Below are 22,427 nucleotides of genomic sequence, written 5' to 3' on the forward strand. Positions count from 1 at the left end.
ATAGGGCAATGTTGTAAAGATTAGTGTAGACAAAAATAATAAAGAAGTGATGATTTATGGGTAAATCTTTTTTTTTTTTTCTTTAAGTGTTTTAATATTCTGTAAAGAGTTTCATGCCAGGTCTCCAGTGCTGTGTTTTTACTGTTTATAAGCCCTAGCTTTATACTCTTTTATAAATTCATCTTTGATGTACAGTAGACCTGTTGTGCCGACTTCTTCATAAAGTATAGTCTATTATTGCAAAGAATATTGCTTTGATCTGCTTGACAGGTTTAAAGTATGGACACATATGTGGTGTTTGATAAATTACCTGAGGGGCAAAGAATGTTGCTGCCTTTTCATAATTATTCACTTTTTCAGAATTAATATATGCCAAATTCTTACAAGAAGAAGATATAATACCTGCACATGGAGAACAGAAACAGAAGTGCTAGGAAAAGAAATACAAATATGAGTGAAGTGCAGTTAATGTCCTGATTTTGTTCAGTGATGCACTCAAGATTATAGGTGAGATGTTAATAAAAGGACTATATTTCCTCATTCTTAAAAGAATTTTTAATATTCTGGTAAAAGTCTCTCCAATATAAATGCTAACTAGTTTTACTGCTGATCAGTGATAGAACAGGTGAGTTCTCAAGGAGTTTATTTCTTAGACTGGCAAATCCATTTTCTGGTGTCCATCACTCACCACCTGGAGAATTTTGGCAAGAGAGCATCTATTTGTCATAGTAGCATTCAGAAGTGGAAAATACAAGAACTCCTCTTTGAAAAAGAAATTAAATACAAACCAACACTCATCTTGGTCTGCTGCTGTCCATGTAGGCATGCATGGATAACATATCTTACTGCAAGTCAGTAAATCTTATACTCCTCAATCAAATGTGGCCATTGAGGTCATTACCAACTATATTCTGTACAAAGTGCTCCTCCATAAGCTTCAGAGTAAGGCTAGACTTTTGGAAAAATAATAATTTCTACACAAATTATAATTTTGCTTAAATTTACCCTAAAGAATGTTCCTGTCTAATAACACTATATTGGAGGTAATTAAGAATACAAAGCACAGTTATTTTGTATCTTCCCTGAAGAACTTAATAGGTATTTTCAAATACTTACTTTTTCTTCACAAAATCTCTGTGAGGATTATGGCTCTAGGAGAGAAATCAGTTACACTGGTGAACGCAAGATGCTTGCTTTTAAAATTCAAGGCAAGTTAAACATCTGAATTATCTTCCAGAGGATGTCGTCTAAAGCCTTCACCTATTTTCTGTCTTCTGCTGGTGTATTTCTCCTTATCCCCTCCATCCCTATTTGTCAGCTTACATCGTCTTGTTTGTTTATTTTCTATTAGCCCAAATGCCCGCTTCAGTAGGCTACAAGTCCGTACCTATCCCATACAATCTGAAATTCAGATAGGTAGCTAACATACTAATAAAAACCAGCATAAGCTATTTCTTGAAAGAATCATGGCCAAATTCATCATCTTTTCCATCCATCATTCTTTTCTTATTCACAAGCTCTTAATTGCAGTGATGAATGCAGCACTCAACAATCAGTTGTTGCAAATATGGAAATATTCACCCACAGTAAAAGTAGAAACCAAAAAATTGTCCTTGTTTTGGATCCCTCTCAGACGTCCACTGCCCTTTTCTGGCATTCTGTTACTTCTGCCTAAGCAATGAACAAAGCTTCCAAAATTCTTCAATGTACTTGCTGTTATTGTATCTATGTGTTGCTAGGCGTTAGAATACAGTAGATCCTGCACAAATTTGATGCTTAAAAAATTATTTCTTCCCCCAAAACACGTGAAAAAAATCATGTTAAAGTTGAGGAGAAACTGTATTTAACAGTTGAGCTGGTGAAGGATGGACTTGGATGTACTGGTAAAATGGTCACACAAAGAATGACCTGGGACTGAAGTGTCTGGTTGGATTTTTTATTCATAACTGATATATATTTCAAGCATAATTTGCAGTCAGAGCCAATAGCCAATGGACACAAGCTGTCATTCACTTGGGGGCATTGTTGAGCAAAAAGGAGGGAAACCTGGTGTGGGCAGATCTTCGTTTTCTTTCAAAAATTCAAGGCACAACCTGCTGGCTAATGTTTTCTGCTTTTATAATACCTGCTTCTAGATATTTGACTTTTGAGTCCTCCATCTAGGCTACCCAAGCACTGGCCTCAGCAGTGTTTGTCAGCCTGCCAGATGATATTTTCCTTCTAGACCTGGCTCTTGGCCAATCACTTTGAGTAAACCCCACCAGCAGATGTGACATGTTCCATAAGGCTAACCCCCACGTTCTGATAAATTGCAAAGACAACCCACCAGCTTCCTGAATAAATGACATTAATACTGGGGGAGGGGGAGAAGCAAAAGTTGTTTCAACTTTGGCATTTTGTTCTTTTACCACAAAAATTATTTTTGGAGTCTAACTAATGTAAAGATTGGATATTTCATAGCAAGCAGAATATTACTTGTAATCATCCGAATAATGGGAAAGGCTGGGGGAAGTACAGCTCCTATCTGCACAGATACCCAAACAAAATCAGCAAAGCCTTCAGTGAGTAATAGGCAACATGCTAATTACAGCAAACTAATTGTTAACTGAGAGGTCTCCAAAAGGGAGAAGGCATAGAAAACTCATCTGTAGCAGCTGATTCCTTTCTAGCCTGGTTGAATCAAACTGTGTACTGATTTGTCACATTAGAAACATTTCAGTAATATCTGCAGAAGATGTAAGTCATTCTCTATCACTGCAGATTAGGCTTAAGAAAGCATTTCTTAAGTTATACTACCCTGTAATATGCTGGCTCAGGAAGTCTGGAAGAGTATTCTGAAGAAGTATTTCTTTATACTTGCTTTATTTATACTTTTTTCCCTAAGCATCCACTTACGGCAGCTGTCAGAGAACAGGAGTCTAGAAGGATCTTTGATCTGACCCAGTAGGACCATTCTTATGTTCTCTTGTAGTTTATTTCTGTTTATGGCAATCTCATCAACCTTCTGTTGTTGCTATAAGTTCACTGTAAGATAAAGAACATGATCAGCAGGAAGTATGTACAAAAGTGCTATTACAATTGTATCGCACATAAAATTTGAAGGAATGATAGCTAATGGAGTTTATAGCAGTCTTCCTTGCCTATGGAACTTTAACAGAGCGAGTTCTCTTGAGAGAAGAGCAATTTAATGAAACTTCAGTCAAGGTTGTTAATGTATTACTTCTGTGGAGAATGAAAAAAAAAATAATACCATATTTTTGTTGAAAACAAACATGTCTTTGTTTTCCATTTGTATTTTGTTTAAAAATAATAACAATCAGAAAACTGGTAAAACAAGTTCCAGATAATACTACTTAAGAAGCCAGACAGCCAAAGTGTGAAGTGGCAGATGCACATGTTACACAGATGTTGTGTTGACTGGTTAGTATCCTTATGGAAAGCTTGCGTAATTGGAAGTATTTTTAGTATGTTGAAACTTTGAGAAGTTGGCATCCTCATTTACAAGTTTCTTTTGAAGAAGCTGTTTATCTTTTGTCTTTTGATTCCTGAAGTCTAAGGTAATCAGTGTTAGAGAGCCAAAACAGTCTCAGTTTCTGTATTTTATATAGATCAGATGAATTTAGGTATGTCTTGATAACCAAATGTGTGTTGGCACATAAAAAAGGTAATGTTGTGTGAAGATAGCTTCCTGAGGGTTTAAAGACTTTTTTCATTATGCGTTTGAACTTTGTTGCAATGACTAGAAGGAGAGCAAACTTAGTGTATGGTAACAGTAATGTCCCAGAAACAGTAAGTATTGAAATGTGAACCAATAAAATACTTCTCAGAGAATTTTGTCTTTCTGTAGTTTGCACAATTACTGATCAGATCTTGCATATCTGCTCAGTTTTGCCCCATGTTTTAAAGCTTCAAATTTTCATTTCAGGGAATGGCAGGTCACGCAGCATGTAGTCCCATATCTTTGATATCCTGGGCTATGAGATGCTTGCTGGTGGGTTAGCACTACAGTAATTTGAGAATCACAAATTTATTGCAGCTGGTTAATATGTTCAATTTATTAATAAAATTGTTAGCAACAATCTCATTACCTGGGATGTGTGGACTGCATTTTTGCATGAATAATCAGTAAATGTAGCTTCCTTTTTTTTTCTTTTCATGATTGTACGTTTAAAAGCATGAGGCATTAGGTTACAAAGTGTAAAGTTTAAGATAACAGCTCTAAGAAACAAGGTAAAGAGAAAGTAACGAAATTTGGATTATTTAGATTTGAAGCAGTTTGACAGAGGTTCTCAAGCAGCTTGACAAAGGTTAGCTTAAAATTAGGCTTGGTTATTCTCACTGTGTTTATTTTATGGCTTAATTCCTTAATAAAGGAATATTCCTACAGAAATGTTTTCTCAGATGAGAAGGATTGCAGAAAGTTGTAGTTCCTAAGCACGCACCACAACTAGATGTCCAAAGTAGCTCTAATTTGTGTTACCGGCGTTAAGAGATGGCTTATGCTTCTATTCCTGTACGGTGAAGCCACTTCTGTGTGGTTTAAATCCAGATTATGCCTGTACATCCTACATGAATTTGTAAAAGAGAATCACTTCCATAACCTAAAGCTCACAAAGTTTTGATAAGGAGGAATGGCATTTCATGTCAATATGAGTAATGTCCTTAGAATGTGAAAAAGGAAAATGAAGAATTAGGAAACAAAGGGAAATCTGTTTTGCTGTAAATATATGTGATCTTTAGCTTCTGTCCTAGAATTACTAGAAAAAACCCTAATGTTCCAAACTGATTTGTGCAACCAAAATGGCTGTACTGAAGAGATCTTCATGCTCAGATTCTGCAAATATAAAATTAAAGTGAAAAACTAGGGTTTATTGTCTCTCTTTGAGATACAGTGCTAAGAAAATTTTTATTTTACAATGAAGTCTGTTCAATAAGCATTCTAACTTATGTAATTTAGAAATATCAATAAAAATATGAAATAAGATAGATATTAAACTTACAACATAAAGAATACTTAGTATAGTAAAACCAAACTTGAAATTATACATTCAACGTGTATTTCCTTTTTGCTAGGAAGAAACTATTTTTTCCTGCTAGTTTTTAATGTCCACAAGCACACAAACTGTGTGGAAAAAAAAAGGGAAGTTGTATCCCATAGCCGTTTAAACACTGTGCTTGATTCAGGACCAATTTCTCTGACATTCTTCTTAACGTTTTCTGTGACCACTTAAATTAAGGTGGTAAGATGTTCATGCGTACCAAGATTTCACATAAAATATAGCTGGGGCGGAATTTACCCAAAACAATAGTCTGCAAAAAAGTTTGTGAATTACAGGCATGCTTCCAAATCTTCCTTGCATGGACACTCCAAGGATATTGCTTCAACATCAAAAGATATTTTGTATTGTTAATGAAAGGAAAAATACAACTATTTTGTCAGAATACTGTGAAGCTTCCTATCAGTAGTGTTTAAAGACTTCCTAGTTTCTTAAAGGGTAATGAAACTGCCATGCTGGACATAGCTAATGGGACAATACCTCATAGGGACTGTTGTTATTTTCTGGAAAAAATAAATTATAACAGCAAAATAAAAAACTTACAATAAGAAACAAACAAACAAAAACCCCGCAAGTGTTGGTTTTTCCTCTATGTTCACATTAATAGTAATTAACCTCTCAGGGTTTGGGTTTTTTCCTTTTCTCTTTTGGCATTTTTCTAAGTCTTTTAAGATGGAGCCTCATGGGATAGAACCATTTTTACCTGAGTTTTGAGTGCAAGTTAGGGTTCAGTCCAATTTTTTTTTTCTTTTTCCCCCTTAGCCTACAGTACTTGATTATCTGAACCAGACCTTCTTGTCTCTGCTCTATGAATTACATTTCTTTTTTTTCATACCACCCTTAGTGAAATAGTCTAAAAGACATAAATGTTCTGTCCAATCTCTTTATTACATACTCTGCCTAGCAATATTTTGAACATAACTTGTGGATATTATTTTTATTATCAGTAATTTAAATATTCTTGTACTTTCTTATTAAAATAAAATGCTTTTAATATCTAAATGGTATGTAAATTTAATTTAAAACTTTGCCATTTCAGATCATTTAATGTATTAACCAAAAAATCTGAAGTATTCATTACAGAGATAATAAAAATATTGTTATGAAATAGGTCCAAAATTCAAACTGTTCTTTAAATTATAGAACACGTGCAAGAAATCATATTGGTTCATTTTGCAAAAAAGGATTAGAAAAACAGAAACTGTGTAAGAATTATTATAGTTATGCCATAAATAACAAATATAGTTGGTTGTTGAAATGTAGGCAAGACAAAATCAATAAAGACAACATTGTGGCTCAAACTCACCCTAAACAGAAGTGTGAGAGAACACATGCTTGGACTTTCTCACACTGTGGACACTGAACGTGTCATAGGGATGATTTGCTTAATCGTCTGATGAGGAGACGAAAGTTTGAGTGTTAGGTCACACGATGTATGACTTGAGGGTTCTGCATTCTTTGATCTTGACTAATCTTCTCCTTTGAGTCATCTAATGCTTGTATACAGTGGAGTTTGACGCTGTGGCAGCATTACCTTTAGACAGCACCAGTTACAGTTTCTTCCCTGTATGGAACATCACCTGCTTGGTAGTGTGGAAAACTTGATTCTTGACAGTAATTATAAACACATGGATTCTGTAATTCTCTTCATTTTAAAGCGAAATAATATGTCTTGTCTTAAAGGGAAAGCTGAGGAATAAAAGGAGAAAGGATAGTTGAAGCCAATAGAGTTAACTGAAGTTATAGTCAGTGGGCAGTGAGCAATTTTGATTTTGAACTTCCGTGTTTTCATTGTGGGAAGGATCCTCACTTTTTTCTGGCATCCTGTCATGAGAAACAGTCTTTTTCATGCATTCTAACCCATTTTTAGAAGTAAATGAAGCTAATATGATCACTCTGTAGGTCAGTCTTCCTCAAAAAATATGTAATATTTTGTGTTCTCAGCCAAATTAAAAAGCAGAATAGTCTCACTGTTAAATAATTTTTTATCTGTTTTGTGAAAATCAGGAAATGGATGGTGAGAAACCAAAACAGGTGTTGCCACTGAGGGAAAGCTGTTACTCAGTAGCTGGCAGTAGACACTGGCCACTTGCGTGGCTCATATGGACTGGGTGGTCAACTAGGGATAAATATGCTGCTTAATTTCATATTGATTTTCTTAAGGCCAGAATTTCACTTTAGTACTACCCTGTCTCTTAAGCAATGAGACATAATTTTTCAGTGTACTGCTGTTAATCATATTAGCTGCCTTCCTACTTTTTCAATTTTTCTGGCCAGCTGTATTCTGTTTTCAAATTCAGGTAATGCTGCATCATCTGAGACTGCCTAATAGAATGATACATCCTGTAACTCATGCCAGAGATTTTGGCAGGAAACAAATACGAGTATTTTCTCAAAAACTCATTTGCCAGTTCTAGCAGACATTCAACTTTTCATACTGTTTGAAGAGTGACAAGAATACTCATATGAATAAATTTTCTTTTTATTAGTAGTGAGTTTAAACATAAAAGACAATAGCCTTCTATGTATATAAAATCAAACGGATGCAAAGATGTTGAAGAGGTCCAGCTTATTTTATTGGACAGAGTTAAGTGGTGTTTACTGTTTCCTCTCAAATGAATTTGCATGAGCCTGAGCTGCAATAGTATCTTTGGGCCATTTACAACCAGTTGCATGCTGAGCAGGATTAGCTATAGCCATATTATAGTTTAATAATTTTTATAATGTTTTAGACTAAAAAAATTCCAATCTATGATCAGAATTCTTTATTCATTAGACCTTAGTAAAAGAATGGCATCTGAATCAGTCTCATCTAAATCTGAAAATCTATGGACTGGGTCCAGAAAAGGGCCATGAAAATGATCGGGGGATGGAACACCTCTCCTATGAAGAAAGGCTGAGCGAGTTGGGGTTGTTCAGCCTGGAGAAGAGAAGGCTTCAGGGACACCTTATCACTGCCTATCAGTACTTAAAGGGGGCTTATAAAAAAGATGGCGGCAGACTTTTTAGCAGGGCCTGTTGTGACAAGACAAGGGGGAATGGCTTTAAACTAAAGGGGGGTAGATTTAGACTAGATAGAAGGAAGAAATTTTTTACGCTGAGGGTGGTGAAGCACTGGCACAGGTTGCCCAAAAGACTAGATGATAGAGGTCCCTTCCAACCCAAACTATTCTATGATTCTATGTTCTGCAGCACCTTTGTAAAATGGTGAATGTTTAATTGTAAGGTGACATACATTTCCTATTTCTGTTCATGTTAAAGACTTCAAACCTTGAAATGTGAAAGGAAGCTGTATGAGTTAATTTGATGTCTGTGTGTTTTTTTCCAAATACATAATAACAGGAAGATGTGTGTAAAAAGTTAGCACATTTGAGACATACGCGTGCACGGAATTGATGGACAAAATTTGCACCATATATAACTTCATTTGCTTAGTATAGGTTGTTCTACAGATTAATCTTATCCACTTAGACAGTAAGTAGACTTACTAGATTTAATCCTTTAAATTGCATGAGAGTTCTTTTATGACAAGAAAGATTCTGATAAAATCCAAATATCTTGATGTCTAACAAATGCTTTCTTTCCCTTGAGGTAGAAAAATTATTGTCCTCTTAGTTTTTTCCTTGTGGTTGCCTATGGTTTGATATGTTGTGCAATAAGTTAAAATTAATCTTTGTTTGCTAAAGTCTAATAGCATGCAATACAGTAGAATCTTACTTCATATTATAGGTGGGACGCTGTTTTAGCAATACTGAAATTGTACCTCATACAGAGTATTCACATCTGAATGAAACTCACAGGCCAAAGAGAAACTAATCTTGAAAATCTGTAAATAATGGTCTTGATGCATAAAGAGAGTTTCTGACTCTGGTGAATCTGAAATGGGTTTTCATTTCAATTGAGAAGAACTTAGTGAGGACTCCTTCCTTTCTTGGGAAGGCAAAAAAGTGTTTCCCCATCTTCGTTAGAAGTAGATGTAAGTTTTTTGCATTAGATTCTTGCTTTACAATTTCCATTGAGCCAAGTTGTCTTCATTTCTTTGACATGCTGATGTGTTAGTAGTTCAGGTGAAGACAAATAGACTATTTGTATTATTTTGGACAAATAGACTATGTAGTAGTTTGGTTTGTCTGGTGGTCTGGACATTATTTTGGTTTCTGTGGAGTCTTGCTTTTAATGCAGTACTTAAAGTTTGTGGAATGGCTAAATCTTTTGAAATATAAATTACATTAATCGTCTTCTGGTAATTTTTACCACTGGGCTATTCTGTTCATACAATTTTAAACGTAGAGTAAACTTGTAGCTTGATAGTGTCAGGGAGTGCCAAAAGTGTAACTTCTTGAGAATGCCAATAAAAACCCTTAGCTGGAATAGCTGAATAATACTTGCATCAGTTTCCTGGTAGTTTTACCAGTATTTGGATTCCCACATAGCCACTTGTCGGATGTTTTTGTGAAAGTAAAGTGATCTTTGGTTAGTTCAAGGACACTATCAAAATAAAGTCCTTGCCAGTATCTTGAGTCATCACCATACCATGTTTCCATTGTTAGGAAGCTTTGTCTCATCATTTGATTTTGTTGCCAAAACCAGCAGAGGAATATCTTTTTGAAGGGCTGTGCAGTATTTTTGATACTTCCTACGAGCAAACATTTTCATTCCAGTGGAAACCTAGGTGCAATTATTGTATTGGGTAAATGGCTGTGACTTTACTAAGACTCTTCAAAGCAGAAATTTTACTTTTCCACAAAGCAAAAAAGAGGTGAGGGACTGAAGTAAATTCACACTAAAATAGGAAGCCTTAAGAGAAAGGGTCCATTTTACAGATGTGAAGGCAAAACACGTGAGGATTACTCAAAAGGACATATGCATGTATGTGGATGTGCATGCATGCACAGAAGTTTCACACAGTGAAAACCTCTCATGACAAATGCTTTGAGTTGTGTGTTAACCTGGAATTTGTAGAAATGCACAATTTAGTTTTATGCTTCGAATCTAAACAGTGTTTTTAACATATTTTAAATTGCTTTGGAGAGTTTCATTCATCCCCCTGCAATGCTGCACAAATTGCATCCACAGTCACACCATGAAAATTTTGAGATGGCTGAATTTAAACTATGTATTTTGAATGGAAGAGTATAGTTTGAACTTTACGTTTCAACTGAGGTTTCCAAAAGTAGACAATAATTCTCTGATATTAATATCCTCACCCTGATCAGCAACATTAATTTCTGGGATTATGTGGGCTTCTGAGCCTCTCTGAATCCCAACAACTCATTTTTGTTCTATGCCCTGCTTGCAGGGAAGTTCACTTGTCTCAGTAATAATAATTTTCCACTTGTCTTGAACATTTGAATGTTGCACTGGACTTTTCTTGAATGGGGCAGAGAACGTAATAGTGTTTCTTCCTGGACACACAGTGTTCAGACTGGAAGGATAATAAAGAGCCTAGCTGTATTTCATTTATTTCTAATATGTTCGATGTATTCTGCCATCTACCACAAAAGCCAATATAGTAAAATTACAGTGAACTACATTTTAGTACAGTGTCACCCTTTGGTGACAAGGCCCACAAAGTACATGCATAGGTTCTGTATGTCATGCATACTTCGATAAGTATGATAAAATCCGGTACTGTTTGTATTCCCATTTAGATAGTAGAGGTAGTTGTTACACTGACTTATGTTGCCGAGTGTTTCTGATGAGTATGGAGGAGATTAAAGAGCAGGACAATACTTCCATTTTTACGTTTTTACAGCTAGCTTCACTCTGAGTTACCGGTTGCTATATCAAACGGTGAAATCATAGATTGTGATTGTGATAAGACACTGATATGAGTCATGCACATGATACTAATAACATTTACTGAATCAAATTCAGGTTTGCAGCCATTTCCAATTACTCTGAACTTATTTCTGCAGATAATTGGCCACCAGTACCTATTTAGAGGGAATATGTTGTAAAGCCCTCAGTTATTTATACATAGTATGCAGCTTTGGTGTTTCTGCAATGCTAGTTAATGGGTTTGCTTAATAACCTTGCATATTAGCAATTTTTTTCCTCAGTGCATGTTTCTAGACAGTATTTCCAACTCTTTTCATTTCACTGAGACTGTACCTTCCCTCCAAATTACCTGTGACTCATTGCATGAATCAAGACTGAAAGCTTCATTCTTGACTCCTCCTAAGTAAAGATTTCCACTAATTTTAACTTTCTCTGTCAAAGCACAGGAGTAATAGTGACTTAGTATTCTCAGAAATGAACAGTGACAATTATTTCAAATTATTGGAAAGTTGGTTAAAATAGAGAATCCGTAAAACTGAAAATCTGTTAGCTTTACTGAGTAGGGATCCTGCTTACAGGTTTCATGAAACTCATATTTGTCTGAAGAACAGTGAGTTAAGACAGTATTTGAGGAAGTCAGGCATTTTTTCTTCACTTAGCTACAAGGATAATTAGGTCTGTGTGTTTGCATTAGTTCACATGTGTTCTTGCAGTAATTTGTATGTCTTTTTTGCTTTCCCACTAGGATATGTGATCTGGTCTCCAAGATTTTGTTGTTACAGATCAGCCACTTTTGCTGATTCTTTGCCTTCCAAAATAGGGACGGGAGAGAGTAGGAGAGATTCAGAATCACAGATAAATTATCTGCCAAACTCATTTTTTCAGTGGGAGATGGGCACCTAACTGATCTACATGCTCTTGCAAATCTCCCTGTTTTCATAAAATTCATTCTGTCTGGCAGTAAGGCATTTTCGCCAGATAAATGTTTATTACAGGTTGAACATCTGGTGTTTTTACCCGTTGTGTCTATTGGATCCTTGGTGTTTGTACAAAGTAATTTCTCAGTCGGCTAGTCTGGGTTGGGTGCCTCATTGGGTCTTTGTCCAGATTTGTCCATGATGAAGCCCACCATAGCAAATGGATTTATGCCCAAGATCAGTATGGCCTAGCTCCCAAAATAATAAAAGTCAGAAAGTTAGCTTGGCTAAGTTGCGTGTCCTGGCTGTTTGAACAAGGCTTCACGTATTTCTCAGCAAGCTGAACCTGAATTCAGTAGCAAGTTTCCCAGATTCTTATGTGCTGCATTCTGACAGACTGGGAATTTTCCAGTAGGTGCTATAAAATTGAAAACTAATTAAAAAAAAAAAAATTGTACTAAGTATTTGTATAGATGATTATATATATACGTACTTAATAATGATCATCACTCTAAACAGTTAAAGCTTGTTAGTATTTATGTAGTAATTCGAGCAGAATATTGGTCCCTTATGTGGAGGGGGTTTTTTGTTCCATTCATTTATTTTATGCTTCTCCCTAACTCTTATTTTGCTGTAGTGTAAAGATACGATTAAAAGTATTTCATAGTTGTGTCATACCGCGGCATGTACTGCAGGTTTGGTATCTTAAAAATGTTTTAGAGACAAACAGAAAATGCTAAGATACCTCCTCAAAGATTGTTTTTTGATAGAATATTCTATAGCAGTACACTAAAGGATGAACATTTCAAATGACATTTGTAAATGTCACGTTTTAGCACATGTTAAATAGATAAGGCAGTTCTGTCCATCCCTTGTTTGGGCTGTCTGGAGATTTCAGACGATGGACCATCCTGAGGTTGCTTTCAAAGGTTATTTTTTCAGTACTAGGAATGAGAACCAACGTTTTTAAAATGGTGTGCAGAAAGGAACACCTTGCACAGCCTATATAGCTGAACTAGAAGCTAATTGGAACACTAGCTTTAAGGCAGCACCTCACAAATATTTTGAAAGTATGGACCACAGGCATATTGTTCTCATGCTGCATGCATCTGCATTTACAACGGTGCATATCTGCATGGCCACTACATATTGTTCTGCTGCTGCATGCATCTGCGTTTACAACGGTGCATATCTGCATGGCCACTGCAGCAGTTGCATAATTTAAAAAATTATACTTAGAATAATACTTAAGAAAGTATTTTAATACCATTCAACAAGTAGGTAAAAAGCAGAAAAAAGCAGCAATTGTTAGTGAACCAACAGGAACTTCATGGCCCAAAATTGGAAAAACATTATTTTTATGAAAAAACAGTATACGTAAATAATATTCAGTAATATCTGCAATCTTTTTGCATCTTTAATATAATACACTGTAATAATGCCATATAGAAGCATGTAAAGGCCAAAAGTGTTTTTCATTAAGAAAACTTGTCTTTGTATCTAGGCCCTCTAATTGTCTTTAATGTTGTTATCAGCCCACAGTTAAATGGCTCCAATGAAATCGTAGCGCTGCAGTTAGAAGCTTTGAGAATGGCAGACTGCTGCATAATAATAATAATTCTCCGTTGATTTTCCGGTAAGGTATAAAGTCAAATCTCAGCATGGTTTGAGTGCTGGGTGCTTTGAAGCAGCCTCCTAGCACTGAGACACTGGAAGACTGCCAGGCTTGGTCAGTCAGAAAAGCCTGAAGATGCAGCTCCATGTGTCATCTACTCCTGAAGTGGGCTTACAAAGGTCCTGTTTTTGACCTTTCATTCCTGCTCCAATACCACAGTTATTTTCTTTATTTTAATTATTTTTAAACGAGTTCAGAGGGCACAATTTAGGATGCAATTTTGAGGCTCATTAAGCTAATCCAAACTGGGCTGCCACAGTCTGTCCTTTTCCTTCTCTGCTTTGTAGTAGTAAAATGAGCCAGTGCAGGAAACAGAACAGGCCAAAAAAACAAGTACGTTTTTTCTCTGGGTTTTTCTTTGTTTGTTTGTTTTTGGTTTAGTTTTCTGGGATTATTTTTTGGATGCTTCAAGACCCTGAACTGGCTATTTTACACAATCATATAAGGCACAAATGAGGAGACACAAATTCAGTCAGGCATGGAATTGCATGCCGAGGCTGTGACAAACAACTTCCTAAAAATGGGGATATTTTGTGATGGCCTTGTTAATAAAAAAACATATTCTAGAATTCTTAATTTCCTAGTCTTCAGTTCACATGCCACTTCATGTGCTTTACTTCCTCATGTAGTCTTTTTATAAGATACTCTGGACGAATTGAAACATGATTTAGTCAAACATTAAGCTAGATACAAGTTTATTTGGCTTGATACAGGTGAGATGTAACAACCTTTAAAAAAAAAAAAAGGCAGTAGGGCAGAAAAGATAATTTTCCAGACATCTGGAAGCTTTAAAACCTGAGGTACTCGACATCCCAGCACACATTTCAGTGAGCAATCGTGTGCCAGCAGTTGGACATTTCTCACTGAAGACTCCTGTACTGTGGATTTTTCTGCTTGTGGCATGTAGTCTGACTCAGTCTGACTTACATTACTGGAAATAATGTAAAAGGAAGTTTGTTTAGTTGGGCAACATTTGTACATGACATCTTCTAATCTGCTATGGATTTAGTTATTTTAATTGCCTTTAAGATGCTCAAAACAGATAAAGGCTCTAATACATATTAAGGAAAAGATTGTAGCATTTGATTTTGGGGCAGTTCACTTAACTGTATGCTTATTCAGTTAAGAGGCTGCAGGTAGATTCTGTATTATGAAAGTCAAGTACCAAGTTACTTTACTGTGTTACAATAATGACTCTTTTCATCATTCAGACATTCATTCATCCTATCCTAGAAAATGATGCCTAAATTTGCATTCTGAGGCTCTGTTGTATCCTGCTTTGAATCACTGCCAGGCTATTTGGCTTTTGCTTCTGCATCTTTTCACTTATTTTACAGCATACTGAATATTAGTCAATGGGAGAATATTCCAATTTACTCCAATGGGAGTAAATAACTTTGTTAAGTTTCTCATCTCCGGATGTCATAACAGTGAATCATCTGATATTTCCATATTTAATGTTACTAAATTATTTAAACTCTTGCATCTAAGAATTGTTCAGTGAATTCTTACTTCAAACATACTCCTCACGTGAGAAAGTTTTTGATCTATGCTTGAACACCCGGTCAAGAAAACATCAATGTGTAGGACCCAGGGATTTTTTTGCACCTAAGCCCAGTATTGTGATAGGTGCCACCCAGAAGCTTTGTGATTTCTCAGGACTGGTGAGTGGCAACACCATTTAAAATAATCCCACCGCAGGCTGTGATGTGCCAATTCCAATGGCATATTTGTTTATACAGCCATACTGGGCGCTGAATTAGGTAATTGGTCTGTCTCTGGTGTTTGAGAGCAAGCTTTCTGTTGTGAAACCCCAGACTTAAAATTGTAAATCCTTGAATGTTTTTTGTTGTGTGTTTTTTTTTCCCAATGTACTTCGGCACACCAGTGAATGAGAGTTAATTCAGCCTCCTGATAGGTTTAGCTAGCTTGATGAGACAAAGTTGCTTTTTATAAGATCAGATCAACACTAAACCACCATTTAGTTCAGTATGTCTTTCTGCATGGAAATGTGACCCAAACCTGAGACTGGTAAAACTGCAGTCTTCTAATGAAATCTTAACATTGAAATGTTAGAGAATGTCATGCAAAATCAAGCTGAAATTTCAACTACTTCTTTTTAAAGTGTCCAAGTGAAATATGCAAGCAGACTCCCATGGAAAAACGGAGTTTCTTGGCTTTAACAAAAAAAAAAAAGGTGCAAAAATGAACAAACCCTGACCTTGTCTAAAGTAAATATGTGTATTTATTTTACTCCAGATTTTTTCATATAAAAGCAAAGATAAGAACTTAAAATTTTGAAATTAAATTTAAAAATAACACAAAAAAGCTAATACTTTTAATAAAAATATTAATGAAAAATTACTGCTGGACAAAGTAGTCTGCCACATTTCAGCCTGGTCTTTTTAAATTGAAAGTGTTTCTTTAGAAACAAAAATACTGAATACAAAAGTTTCTTACTGGCCTTTCATAGAGTAGCAAAATAAACATACTGTTTGTATTAAGATTAAAAAAATAATTCTGTTCGTGTTAGATAGGATTTAACATTTGCATATATCCATGTTACAACTGGAACATTTAGCACAGCTTTGATTTATGAATATTTGGATCAGTGTTTAACAGAACGTAGCCTCTTACTCTACTTTTGAAGAGCTGGAAAAGCATTGCACAAAGAAGCTGAGTTTGTACTGCTCCTTGCCATCACATCTTTCACATAATTCCTGCAGTATTGTGAAAACTACAACTGAATGCCTGTCAGCAGTATTTCTGTAGGTCTGGGAGCTCATATACACCATTACACTTCAAATTAGCATCATTTGTTTTGCAGCAAATTCTGGTTAAAAAGAAAATTCCTTAGTGGAAAAAAATACATTTGACTTTTATATGAAATAAACTATTTCAAACACTTCTGATATTTTTGTTGCTTTATTTTGGCTTGCTTTAATAGTTCTCTTTTTGGAGGACAGCTTTGGATTCATGTTTTACAGAACTCTTTCTGCATTTGGATTGATACAAGTAGAAGCAAGTCTGTCTAGATTAAATTGTAGGACTGAAGTTTTAATTTAAAACTTAAAAGATGAACTTTATTAGACTGGAAGACATAATTTAGCAGTCTAATATGCTTGTATGTGTGTCTTCCATTATATTTTCCATGTGAGATTAATATGTCAATTTAAACAATAATTTTGATAATGGTTAGAATTAAAGTCAATCATATAACTCATATGCAAAACAAAATAAAATTGTTTTAGTTGAAGTGTTCGGTAGAACAATGTAGCAAACTTTGGTTAACCAAAAAAAAGGTTCTTTATATAACAATGATACGTCAAATAAATTTCTAAACTGTTGGAGACTCTTTGATGGAATAGATTAAGTACTTAGAACAAAGCCAGAAAGAAACTATGCAGTGTTTTCTTCGTAATTCCAGTTTAAGCACAACAACAAAAAAAACCCTGGAACATACTCCTTTTCTGTAGCTCAGTTTGTGTGGTAGGCAAGATTTTTATTTCCATGAAAATATTACTACTTTTTAGCAAAAGAAATAAAACTAGGTCACATGCCACAGTGATGGAGCAGATGTGATTGGCACTTTGATTCTGTGGTTTCACACTTGTGACTCTTTCCGTAATTTATGTAATGTGAAGAATGATCTCATGATTGGCTGAAGGGTTTTGATCAGATTTAAGGAACAGCTATGCAGAAGGCTGGAAATTTTACTTCAATAGTGTCATTATATAACCATAATTAATATGAGAAGCTGGAAAAATTATGCAGATGTAGATGCTTTTGATCTAGAGCAGTTGTACTTCCAAAGATTATGTTGCTTACAGTTATTCTATTAATTAAAGAATTATCCTGTAAAGTATCAGTAAAAGAAAATAAAACTGAGGAATGTTTATACTGAAATTTGCACTTGCTTACATTTGTTATTGTTGAAAACTCTTGAGAGATTAAGAAAGTGAAAATATAATGAAAAAATGCTGCCAATTGTTGTAAAACACCTCTCTCTGATTTGGAAAATGTGTTAATTATTGCTCTAAAGTATTAGGTTGTGTGTTTACCTTGATGGTTTTATTGCCTCTCTTTATGGAGTGAAAACTTTGAAGACGTGTCTCTACCATCTAAATACTTTTACCAGGGATGGAAAATAAGTAAGAGTTACCTGGTTAAGATTGCAGTGACCTCAGATGGGACTGCTTGCCAGTTTTGAAAAGCAAATATATTTATTTACCCTTGATTTTTATGATGTACTTCTCTGTGTGTGTTCTACAGGACATGCTATTTCCATAGCCTTTCACTAGGTAGATATATGTGTCATATGCCCTATTGAACTCAAGGGGTTGAGCTAGTAAAGTTACCTATCTCAACACATGAAAAGGAAGAATTAGCCACAGTTCCCTAGCTACTAGTGTAGCTTTCAACACCTTTTCTACGGTGTCTAGTATTGATAGGATATATAACTGTGAAAGGACGAGAAAATGCACTGAAGTGATCTAAGAAGTAAACTATCATCTTGACATGTTTTTTCTAGCTATTGAAAACCTTTCCATATTGCAACTCATTCTGACAGTGAAACTGTAGAATTCCTCTGATTTAAGTACCATCTGGTTATGCTCAAAGCTTTAAAGCTATTATCTCAGCATAAAATTTCAGCGTCCTATACTTTTTTCTTCGCCAAACTATCCATTTTTAAGCCACAAATATTTTTCCAGTCCTTTCAGATTTTATCTAAAAGTATATTTTAACAGTATTTAAATAGTTCTTAAACAATAACAATTTATCTTGATAGATGACATGCTGTGTTTTTTCATTTTATTTTAATTAGCCATTGTGGAACCAAATTCCCTTTTGTTTTATTCCTTTGAATACTGTTTAATTATAGTTATCATGCCAAATATCTTAAAGGTTATTTTACCAATACAGTTTCATTTAACATAAGCCATGTGGAATCAATAGTCCTGTTTCCTAAAGTGAATGCTTGGAAAATCTTACATTCATATGTTAAGAGTACACATCCTTTCCTCATTAGTTGGAAAGTACAGGGATTTTGGCACAGGTTCTGTGTGGAAGCATTGTGCAGCTTTTATATGGATTTTGTTTTTAGCCTTTGATGACACTGTTTAGAATAGGAAGTATCTAATAAGTAAAGCATTTTGTCTAATGTGCTGCCAGTGTGTTTAATATATGCCTGGAGGTCTGAAACATTATCTTCTCCACTACAGTAATATGCATTTAATTCTCTGAAAGCAGAAGGTCGAACTTTTAAAAGGGACTCAAAGTACATTTTCAACTAAAATAATTTAAAACACATGGGATAGGGGACCAGAGTAATGTACAGTTGGTTTTTATGGTTTAATCATGATCATGTTAATGCACACCAGTAGCTAATTAAAGAAAACTTTTATTGTTCATTTTAAATGGGTTATGTAAAGAGTAAGAGAATTGATATAATACAGCCCAATGATAAATGTTACCATTACATTTGCTAACAGCAAGCTGATATTGCTGTTCTTGACATCTTTAAAGTATTGGCCCATTTATTTCATAATAAAGCAAAGAATCTTTTTAAAGTTGTTATACTGAGAGTCATTCCCTCTCATATCCTTATCCCGTCAGAGGAATACCTAAATGATTTCCAAGTTTATTACTAGGCGTATTTTCAGGTTAACTGTGAAACTTGGTTGGAAGGCTTGATGCTTACTGAGCTGAAATTGATGCAAGAAGTTCCAGTGGTACTTCTGCACCTTTATTTTGTACCCAGTTGTGTTATATAAAGCTGTCTTGCAAATCATGACTCACTTGTTCCAACCTTTATAATATATGTGGTAAGAGCATACATAAGTCAAAGTTTCATTGTGGAACCTGGTGGCATGGAAAACCATAATAGGATATGGTGTCTTTCACCTTTTGGGCACTGGTTCATATTCCATGCTGCTTAGTACTGAGCAGAAGTTACCATCTGCCTGCTGTTCGGTGACCTGCGTGAATTGATTTGGGGTCTCAGTAAAGTTTCTGTAGTCAAATGTCCACATAACAGGAAACTCAGCAGTTGGGACCAATTAGCACCCTTGCAGTAGTCTTCACAGAGAAACTATAGGCTGAATGGGGATGGAGTCTGAGCTACTTTCATACCTTCCTTGAGGTGCTTTATATAGACCAGCACATTTAATAAATACTTAATTATAAAAAGAGGCAGAAGAAAAGAACTAGGCTTCAAGTCAAATCTATTTAGGTGTGAGAAGAGAGGATCCGTTCAGAAACCAGAAGTACTATGCTTTCTCCCTCCACTCAGTCATACACATGCAATGCTTTTCTCCCTGGAAGATTATAATTTAGTGGATGACATTGTATTTTCAGTCCCTCTAGTCAAGTCAAGCATAACCTAAATGTCAGGTAGCTGTAGAAATTTCTGCTGCATAGAGGAGAACAAGAGAAGACCATGTGTTACCGTAAGAGCGTCGCTCACTACAGAACCATGCTTTCTAAAAAGATTTTTCATCAGACGGAGCTGATGGCTATGGAGCAATTAAAAATTGCTGGGTTTAGCAGCATATGCCCTCTACTTCATTTCAGGCAGCATTTCCATGAAATGATATGGCAAGATTGTTTCACAGCTCCATCCCTTCTGTCTTCTGCTTGCCCTCAATACATGAGCGATAAAACCATCTACGCCATTTTTGAAAGTGCCATCAGTGCAGGATATGGACGAAGCACTTTATAGTTTAGCAGACAGAAAGGCTGTAAATAGCCTAACTTTGCTAGGATATCAGGAGCAATCAGGATTTCTTGGCTCACAATGTAGTAATTCATTAAAATGGTCTCTAGTTATTTTTACAGAGGCTGCATTAAAAGTGGTATCACGTTTACAAGTCAGTGATACGAGTCTGCCATAGAAATCAGCCGCAAGGAATTTTATTGGTTATTTGAAAAATATGTACATGAGTGAATCTGAAAAGATTGTAACCAGAGCTGGCAAAAACCTTTTCAAAGAAAATCTCAGCTAGTTAATGGCTCTGTTTTAGGATTTCCTCTGTAATACTTTTTTCTAGCATGTTCATTCCTTTAAAGAAAAGGAGAGGGGGTTGCTCCCTTTGTTTCATAAAGCACAATACAAAGGAACCTTTAAAAAAAACTGCTTTTCATTAACTCCCCCACAACCCAATTTCTGCAGTGTATGTAGAATCTATTAATATTGCTGCATAAAGACCAAAGTTTGAAGAAATTCATTAATTCACTGCCCTTCATTCCTGTAGTTAAGTTGCTGATAAATTGTGTAAGTACTTGTGATTCATGATTATATTTTTCAAGAGGAAGTTAAGGTATGGTTTGCCCTAGTTTATATCTCCCTTTCCAAAGATTCACTAGGGTGGAGAAGATGAGCAGAAACTATTGAAGTAGGTCCTGGAACGAAGAAATGAAATCATTGAGTCAATGTGCAGTGGCAACCAAAAAAACCCAACAAGATATTGGGCATCATCAGGATGGAGACTGAGAACAAGACAGAAGGCATCGTTTTACTGCTATATAAAACCATAGTGATCCCACTTCTTGAATACTGTGTAGAGTACTCAAGAAGTGCGTAGTGGAGTTACAGAAGTAGAGAAGAGCAGCTAAAATGATTAAAGGTGCTGGAGCAGCTGCTTTGTGAGGAGAGACTAAAAAGGCTGGGATTTCCCTGTCTGGAGAGGAGAAGGCTGAGGGGGGCTATGATCAAGGTTTACAAAGTCATAGCAGCAGTGATAAAGCTGAATGTGGACCTGAACGTTTAAATCATGCATTACAAAAGATTGGGGAAATGCAATCTCCTCTCACTAGTAGGAGATTGGTTTAAACCACAGAAAAAAACAATTGCTGCCCCAGAAGGTTGTGGAGGCCAGACACTGTCAGCATGTTCTGAAAGGAAGTGGATGAATTCATGGGCAAGAAGTCGAGAAATGGTTACTAAAACAACTACACAAGTGTATACCACTGGCATCCCAAATGCAACAGCTATGGAGTCTTGGGGAGTAGCAGAGGAAGATTGCAGGAAGCAGCCAGGGTCCACGGCCTCTCTCGACAGAGTCTCCTCCTAGTGCTGTCAGAAACAGCGTATTGGGCTGGATGGGTCATGAATCTGAGTTGGGCATTTCTTATGTTAGTTCTTGTACAGAGCAGAGCAGAAACACTTCTTCTGGGCAGCACAGATGGAAGTGTTAGTTGTGCTGTGGAAGCTATACAGGGTGAATGCGTGACTCTAAACTCCATATGAATCAGAGGAGTTGGCCATATTTATTAGTATTATTGTTGAATTTCTGCAGGGTCTTCTTTCCAAATATTTTAGCATATGCTCTCCATGTTGTCCTCAAGCTCTTTGTAGGATTTCTGCTTGTTTCACGAGCAGAAGTGTTTTCTTCCTTAAGCACCCGCTTGTCTCAGATATCTCTGTCTCTTGACCTGGTACTATGTGGTCCCTGGACACAGTCTTGCAACTTTTTGTTTCACTCTTGCACTTCCTGTGATAGAAGGAAAGTTCTTTTTACTGTTTATCAGTGGTGTATGTTTTCTTTTTTAAATATTTCTATATGCAATTATTTCTCATGTGAAACCCTGTGAATGTCAGCCAAAACCATATGTATCCTTGGTGAGCCTTGGTGAGCTAAGAACTTGTACCCGATCACAGAGGCAGTCTTTAGATAGTGCTGACATTTCCTTCAACTTTGGTGTTTTATATAAGGCAGCTGTCATTTCCACGACTCTTAAGAAAAATATTTTTTCTACAACATAATATTTATAGATTTCAACTTAAAATTTCCATTTAGTCTTTTTGTGATTTTGCAGTAGATTAATACTACATTCTATTTCATCTAATCACGGTAAAATATTTTAGTGCCAAAGAGGACTTTTTGAGCATCAGTGCTCTAAACTGGGAAACAATTCTGACTAGGCTTTTTATTTACATTGCATTATTTCACAGAGATGTGGTTTTATATTAAGCCATAAATTTCTTGTTAATTCTTT

At 35.7% G+C, this 22,427-nt stretch overlaps 1 protein-coding gene across 1 annotated transcript in view; it reads left to right on the top strand.

Moving 5' to 3' along the window:
* The window catches only part of VPS13B (vacuolar protein sorting 13 homolog B), a 512,636-nt gene that overhangs the window by 366,919 nt on the left and 123,290 nt on the right, over positions 1 to 22,427 (top strand). The gene's annotated exons all lie outside the window — the stretch shown is intronic.

Source organism: Aptenodytes forsteri, unplaced genomic scaffold, assembly GCF_000699145.1.
Source record: "Aptenodytes forsteri isolate BGI_AS27 unplaced genomic scaffold, ASM69914v1 Scaffold208, whole genome shotgun sequence".
NCBI classification, from domain to species: Eukaryota; Metazoa; Chordata; class Aves; order Sphenisciformes; family Spheniscidae; genus Aptenodytes; species Aptenodytes forsteri.